The sequence below is a fragment of the Adiantum capillus-veneris genome, chromosome 13 (genome assembly GCF_014529385.1).
Source record: "Adiantum capillus-veneris isolate H3 chromosome 13, ASM1452938v2, whole genome shotgun sequence".
Classification (NCBI taxonomy): Eukaryota; Viridiplantae; Streptophyta; class Polypodiopsida; order Polypodiales; family Pteridaceae; genus Adiantum; species Adiantum capillus-veneris.
The window spans coordinates 122903995-122911794 of record NC_140943.1 but is presented as its reverse complement, the minus strand read 5'-3'; positions in this window follow the sequence as shown (position 1 = coordinate 122911794).

Below are 7800 nucleotides of genomic sequence, written 5' to 3'. Positions count from 1 at the left end.
TCCAACAACGACCCTACCCAATGAATCCTAAGTATGCAAAGATTGTTCAAGATGAGATTGAAAAGCTTGTCAAATGCGGATTCATATACCCTATTGAGCACTCAGAATGGGTGTCCAATAGTTATTGTGCCAAAAAAGAATGGGAAACTCAGAGTGTTCGTGGATCTCAAGAAGGTCAATGCCGCCACTAGGAGGGACCATTACCCCTTGCCGTATTCAGAACATGGGCTTGAAAGAGTCGTAGGAAAGAAAGCTCATAGCTTTTTAGATGGGTACTCTGGATACAATCAAGTCACAATTGCACTAGAGGACCAAGCTAAAACTGCTTTTATAACTGAATTTGGAGTTTTCGCATTTTGTGTTATGGCTTTTGGCTTAACCAATGCCCCTGCTACCTTCCAAAGATTAATAAACACTGCTATGTGAAGCTTTCTTAGATGACCTTTGTGTTTATTCATCTTGGAAAGAACATCTATCATGTTTACAAAATGTGTTTGAGAAGTGCAAATTGTATTACATCTCCTTAAACCCTTTCAAATGCCAATTTTGGGTTAAACATGGAGTCATTTTAGGGCATATAGTGTCCAAAGATGGGATTTTTGCATATGAGAGCAAAATTAAGGCCATTTCCAATTTGCCACCACTCACAAACTATAAAAGAGTTAAGAGGTTCATGGTTATTACCATGAACCTTTGACATGTTGGTTATTACCGGTAGTTTATTTTAAACTTTGTCGAGATAGCTCGCCCTTTGTACAAGCTTCTTACTGAGTTCCACTGGACCGCGGAGTGTGACCATGCTTATGAGTCATTGAAAAAGACCTTGACTAGTGTTCCCATTCTACGAGTGCCCGATTGGAATGTAATTTTCCATGTGCATATTGATGCATCAAACTTTGATATTGGGTATGTTCCAACTCAACCAGGAGAACATAAATTGGACTAGCCCATTAGCTTTGCCAGTCATCACTTAAATGATGCTGAGAGGAACTACACCACTACAAAGCGGGAAGGTTAAGCTATGATTTACACAGTAAAGAAATTTTGCTACTACCTTCTTGCCAACAAGTTTGTTTTCTATGTTGATCATCAAGCATTGTCGTATCTAGTAAATAAATTTTGTTTCACGGGAAGAATTACATGAAGGTTGTTAATTCTTCTTGAGTTTGATTTTACCATTGTGGTGAGACCCAATAAAAGACATGTCATGGTGGATCATTTGTCTTGCATACCCAATGGTGAAGCCCCTACTGGAATTGATGATGAATTGCCTGATACTTCTCTGTTCCTAGTCAAGACCATGCCTGAATGGAGTGAGAAGATTATGAACTTTCTAGTCAATGGTTTTCCACCTAAGGAGCTTCGTAAGGATATAGCTCGAAAATTGTCAAAAGAATATGAACCTTATTCTCTAATTGCAGGATCTCTCTACAAGCTAGGGAAGGATGATATTCTTAGATGTTGTACCCATGAGGATGAGTATCTATACATATTGCAAGAAGCCCACATAGGTATAGACGAAGGACATTTCTTAGGGGAACTAACTGCTAGAAAGGTGTTGCAATCAGGCTATTGGTGGGCTACCTTATTCAAAGATGCGTCACTTTTTGCCAAAGGATGTGATGAATGCCAACATTACAAGATCACACAATGAAAGGATAAGATGCCCTTACATCCTATCAAGGTGACTCAACCATTTGAAAAATGGGGTTTAGACTTTGTAGGCCCAATTAGTTCGGCAGCTCGTAACACTCAATCTCGATATATTATTGTTGCCACTGACTATGTGACAAAGTGGGCAGAAGCCAAGGCAACACGCAAGGCTGATGCGAGGTCAACTGCTAAGTTTCTCTTTGAGAAATTTATTACACAGTTTGGTTGTCCCTTTGAACTTGTGAGTGACAATGGTACTCATTTCATAAATGGAGTGATAAAGGAACTCACGACAAAGTTCATGATAGCCCACCATACGTCTACACCTTATTATCCACAAGCAAATGGCCAATCTGAGAGCACTAACAAGACCTTGATTTCTATCTTGACCAAAACAGTGGAAGCTCATCGCATAGATTGGGATTTGAAGCTAAAATCAGCTCTATGGGCTTATCGTACTTCCTACAAAGTGGCTATTAATTGTGCATTGTTCAAAATGGTATATGGCCAAGAAGCAGTTATGCCATGGGAATTTGTAATTCCTAGTCTGCGGTTAGCTTCTCAAGAAGGTTGGGATGGTAACCCTTTAGTTGAGCGTTTATATATAGTTGAGAGGTTAGACGAAGAAAGGCAATTGGTTGTGCGAAATGCACTTGTGGAGAAAGATAGGAGAAAGAAATGGTTTGACCGTCATCTAAAGGACAAAGATATCAAGGTTGGGGATAAAGTCCTTATGTATGGAGTGCGTAACGAAAAGAAAAAGTTGAAATATGCGAGAAAAGGACCATATAGAGTATGTGAAATTACCCCACAAGGTACCACTCGTGCGGAAACTCTTGATGGAGTTGAAACCATTGGATTCCTCAATGGGAGCACATTTAAAAGATATTATGATCCTTTAAGCCAAGAGAAGCTACGTGCCATCCATCAAAAAAAGGCAGCCAAGGCACAAGCAGAATTGAAACAGGTACAGGCTCAAGTTGAGGCTAAGGAGCGACAACAACGTATCAGACGCCAACGAGATGCCAACCTTGGAGTTACACATGCATTTCACGTTGAAATAGAGAATGATTGGTTGGACTTAGACACGCCTCTATGATACCCTATTGAGCTAAATAGCACATATGGAAAGTGTTATATAACGCCTTATTGGACACACGTGCTAAATATAATCTGCTATCATATGGGGTGTGGTGACAATTAGGAAAGCCATCTCTATCTGAGAGTGCTATCCAAGTCAAGGGTGTCATGAAAAAAACGAGGTTGTAGCTCAAGAATTTTTTGTCATGCCTATTGGAACTATGAAAGGTAATATAAACCTAGGACGCACGTGGATGATAGAGACCAAATGCACTATTGATTGGGGGACTGGGAATGTCACAACACAGAAACCAACCCTTAGCCCTGCCACTCAAGTGATAGTCCTTGAGATATCCCCTCCCGAGAAAATACAATTCAAAATAGTGCATGTTTAGGAGGTTAAACCATATGTCCCTATAGCCCAACTCTCTAGAGCTTCAACTTCTGTAGTTGAAACATATCTCAAGACACACAAGACCCATCCTAATATAACAAAGAAAACATGCAAGTGGGTCCCTAAAGCTTCTTTAGCGACCATTGCTGATGCTAAAAAACAAGAGCCTTGTAAGAGACGCCCCACTCGCTCCCAAAAATTTAAGAAAACGTTGCATTGGATTCCTAAAGACTATTGGAAGCCCAAGGCTATTATGAAAGAAATGATCAAATCTGGGTGCCAAAACGTAAAATGTGTTCTTACCTATCACCTGACCCATGCGAGTCAAATCCTGTGATGATAAAGCTGATTGAAGATCGTGGGAAAGGAAAGGTCAAGAACACTTTACACCTGTTTTGGAGCTAGTTTGGGTACCTAAGAGAGAAAGACTCGTTTTGCTCAGCTCAACCATAGAAAAAAAAATGAAGCTTCTTGCTCTTCGTGTAGTTCATATACGGAAATAGAAGCTTCGACACAACCTCCACCTACCATGGTACACATCCATACAAACAAGAAAGAGTTTGCATCTCCCGTGTAAGTTCACCACCTAAAACGACGTTGCAAATAAAATCATGGGAGAGTACCTTACCACCCTTGCAACTATATGAAATGCCTAGGGCGGTCGAAAACTATCGGTCAAAGTCTTCACTCATAACAACTTGGAACAATTGGTTTCAAAAGGTGACGACATCATTCCAAAAGGTATGATCTACCCAAGGAAGGGGACAGCATTTGCTAACATCCATTATTCACTTGCTTTCCTCTTAACCTTCCTCCCTGACCTCTCAACCTCCTAATCTTAGGGAATGTATATATATAGCCTTATATTCACAAAAACGAAAATAAAAAAGTAAAAGAGCAAGAGCCACCAAACAAAAATCTGGAAACCTACAAATTCATAATAACACATTACGCACAAGGACAAGACCTTTTGACATGACCATTATAATATTTGCACTCTAACCATCATCTATAGGTGTGTATAAATATCACTAGTACGCTAGAGTCATCCACTTCTACCTTGGGCGAGAGGTACCCTCTTTACTTTTCACAAATGTTTCACATAGCCTACCCAGTGCTTGCCTGTGAATGGGATTTGGTAGATATGCTAGCGTGTGAGAAGAATTTCGAGGAATTAGAATAGTTGATATGACTCTTGACCAACGACTGATCCTACTTAGTAGAGAGCGTCACTCCGATTGCACAAGCCTACTCTTTTGACCAAGATGACTATAGACATCTAGTGACCTTCTTAGTAAGCATTTGTGCCTCTAATGATGAGGAAGAGTTACATGATTACACGGATGGCACGTATGGTCTCACGGATGATGATTTTGTTTTTCTCGATGATGATGAGAATAGGGGTTTAGCCTTACGGTTACCTCCCCATCTCTACAATATCCTATTCCCTTGACTCTCTAGGGGGGTGCAAATAATTAGGTTAGGGTTCCTTATGTTGTTTGTTTGTGTTCAATAAAGGTTGGTGCCTCTTTCCACTGATGTGCCTCCTAGAGGTATTCCTTGTGTTTTTTAGTGTGTACAGGAACGTGTTGCCGTTATTAGGATTTTGAACTTCATGGAATCTTTCTCTCGTTCACTCTTCGAGTTGAGCGCGATCATCAACACGAACAGGTGTTTCTTGTCCATTAGCATTGTCCCTTGTCTTTGTTTTTGCATCCATGTTTGTCTGCTTTAAATGGGATTGGTAGCACAATATTCAACACATTTGCTTAGATTAAACATTAGATTCTATATAATTTTCTGTCATAATCCCTTGTCTAGGTTTAAGAATCAAGCGGTCTAACTAAGCTAGTTTGACCAAGTTAGGCGTTAGAGATCTTCTCTTAATACCATGCGGAATGCCTTCCTAACAATCAATGGTTACTTTAGGTTCTTAATCCGATTTAGGCAGCATTGTGTGCAATGTACTAGGGATTTCTAGTGGGCTTAGTCCCTATTGACCTTTAGTTTAAGTATTATAAAGGGAGTTTACTAGTGTGATGAGCCTGGGGAGGGTAACAGTGTCATATGACCCCCCAAAGTTACAAAATTGAAATGTTGAAAACAAATAAATAAATAAAATCAAAAGAGCCACAATGTAAAATCTTAAGCTGGAAGAGAAATCCCAGCTTGATTTGACACTTCACTCACATGTATTGCCTATGGTACTAGATCCCCAGAGGTTCTCAATGTGGGCGCTTTTCCTTGAGAAGCAAAAAGCCCAAGGCATACAAAATAAGCGCACACATCATAATTGAATCAATGTGAAAAAACTTTGGGGGGTCAAAGAAAAGAAAATAAGTCAGGCAATCATTTTGTGAGCAATTCCTTTTATCGTAGCTTAACTACAAGGTCTTCTAGGTAAAGCCTCTAGTCAGCCCTCAAACATGAAATACTTTGCTCTCGCGATTAAACAACTTAATTGACCAGAGAAAATTGAGAAGCTTGCCCATGGTATTAATAGTTAATCTCTAGTGCCTTTTGACCGTTAAACTAGCGACCCCAGGCTTGTTTATTTTTTTACCTTTACAACTTCTTATGCATTTTATTATATTACAGTTTAATGTTTTACTGTTAACAAATTGTTTAATATTCTGTTACCAATCAATTTGTGTGCCTACAAGTACATATGCTTTTTAATTGTATATGAGAATGCAATTATTGTGCCAATTTTGGTTGATTTTGCAGTGATGAAGAAGGCTAAGGACATTCAATCTTGGATGCTCTTCCACCTCGACGAATGGGCTTCATCTCAATAACTTCCGAGGATAAAATCTACATCAGGAAGGGGGACATGTTAACCCTCACGGACACCCTTTCACCTTCGACTAACACATATTATTTATATGATTGAGTCATGGATCGGGCTTGTCGGTCCAATAGGTGTGTAGGTGATCGCCGATGAGAGGCGCACCACTTATCATATTTTTACAGTAGTTTTGTAACGACCGGCCACTATGGATGCCCATGTGTGAATGGGTCAAACTCTTATAAAAGGTCCATTTGACCTAAAATCCTCATGCTCTGAGGTGTAAGCTAAGAAGTGACCTTGCTCCATCTCTATCTCCTTCTCCTTCGTGTGTGTATGTGTGTGTGTGTGTGTGTGTGTGTGCGCGCGTGGGTGCTTGAGAGAGAGAGAGAGAGAGAGAGAGAGAGAGAGAGAGAGTGATCGAGCATTGCGACGGCATCGACGGTGGCTCCTTCTTCTTCATAGCACAGGATTCTTCACAACGGAAGCATTGAGCGGTGAGTGACATACCATTGTTTCTTTGAGCTTGCTAGGACTGTCTAGTTGTGTGATTGCAGCCTTCAAGGCTTATACACAATACACAGGCAAGTTCCCAGCTTCCGACACGTGCGGCAAAGCACACAGTGGTGCTACAGGCAACTCCACAAAGTTTTTAAATTAGCCTCTTTGAAGCTTCCTATAGCACCACGTGCCGACACGTGGTGCTACAAGGAGCTCCATAAAAGGCTTAAATTAGCCCTTATGAAGCTTCCAATAGCACCATGTGCCAACACGTGGTGCTACAAGCAACTCTGCAAATGGATTAAAGCCCCTTAAAATCTTTCTTTAGCACCACGTATCGACACATGGTGCTACAAGAAGCTCCACAAAACGCTTAAATTAGCCTCTTTGAAACTTCCTTTAGCACCAAGTGTCGACACGTGGTGCTACAGGGCAGCTCCACAAAGCTCTTAAATTAGCCTTTTTGAAGCTTCCTATAGCACCATGTATCAAACGTGGTGCTATATGCAACTCCATAAAGGTCTTAAATTAGCCCTTATGAAGCTTCCTATAGCACTATGTACCGACACGTGGGGCTACAAACAACTCCACAAAGCTATTAAATTAGCCTCTTTGAAACTTTCTTTAGCACCACGTGGTGCTATAGGCAACTCCACAAAGCGCTTAAATTAGCTCTTTGAAACTTCCTTTAGCACCACGTGTCAACATGTGGTGCTACAGGCAACTGCACAAAGCTCTTAAATTAGCCTCTTTAAAGCTTCCTATAGCATCATGTGCCGACACGTGGTGCTACATTCAACTCCATAAAGGGCTTAAATTAGCCCTTATGAAGCTTCAAATAACACCACATGCAAACACATGGGGCTACAAGTAACTACGCAAATGGATTAAAGCCCCTTCAGAACTTCCTTTAGCACCACATGTTAACACGTGGTGCTATAAGAAGCTCAACAAAGCTCTTACATTAGCCTTTTTGAAACTTCCTTTAGCTTCACGTGTCGACACATGGTGTTACATGCAGCTCCACAAAGCTCTTAAATTAGCCTCTCTGAAGCTTCCTATAGCACCATGTGTCGACATGTGGTGCTACACACAGCTCCATAAAGGCCTTAAATTAGCCCTTATGAAGCTTCCTATAGTGGTATGTACTAGCATGTGGTGTTACAGGCAGCTCCACAAAGCTATTAAATTAGCCTCTTTGAAATTTCTTTTAGCACCACGTGTTGACACAAGGTGCTATAGGCAACTCCACAAGCGCTTAAATTAGCCTCTTTGAAACTTCCTTTAGCACCACGTGTTAACACGTGGTGTTATAGGCAGCTCCACAAAGCTCTTAATTTATACTCTTTGAAGCTTCCCATAGCACCATGTGTCGCTACAAGCA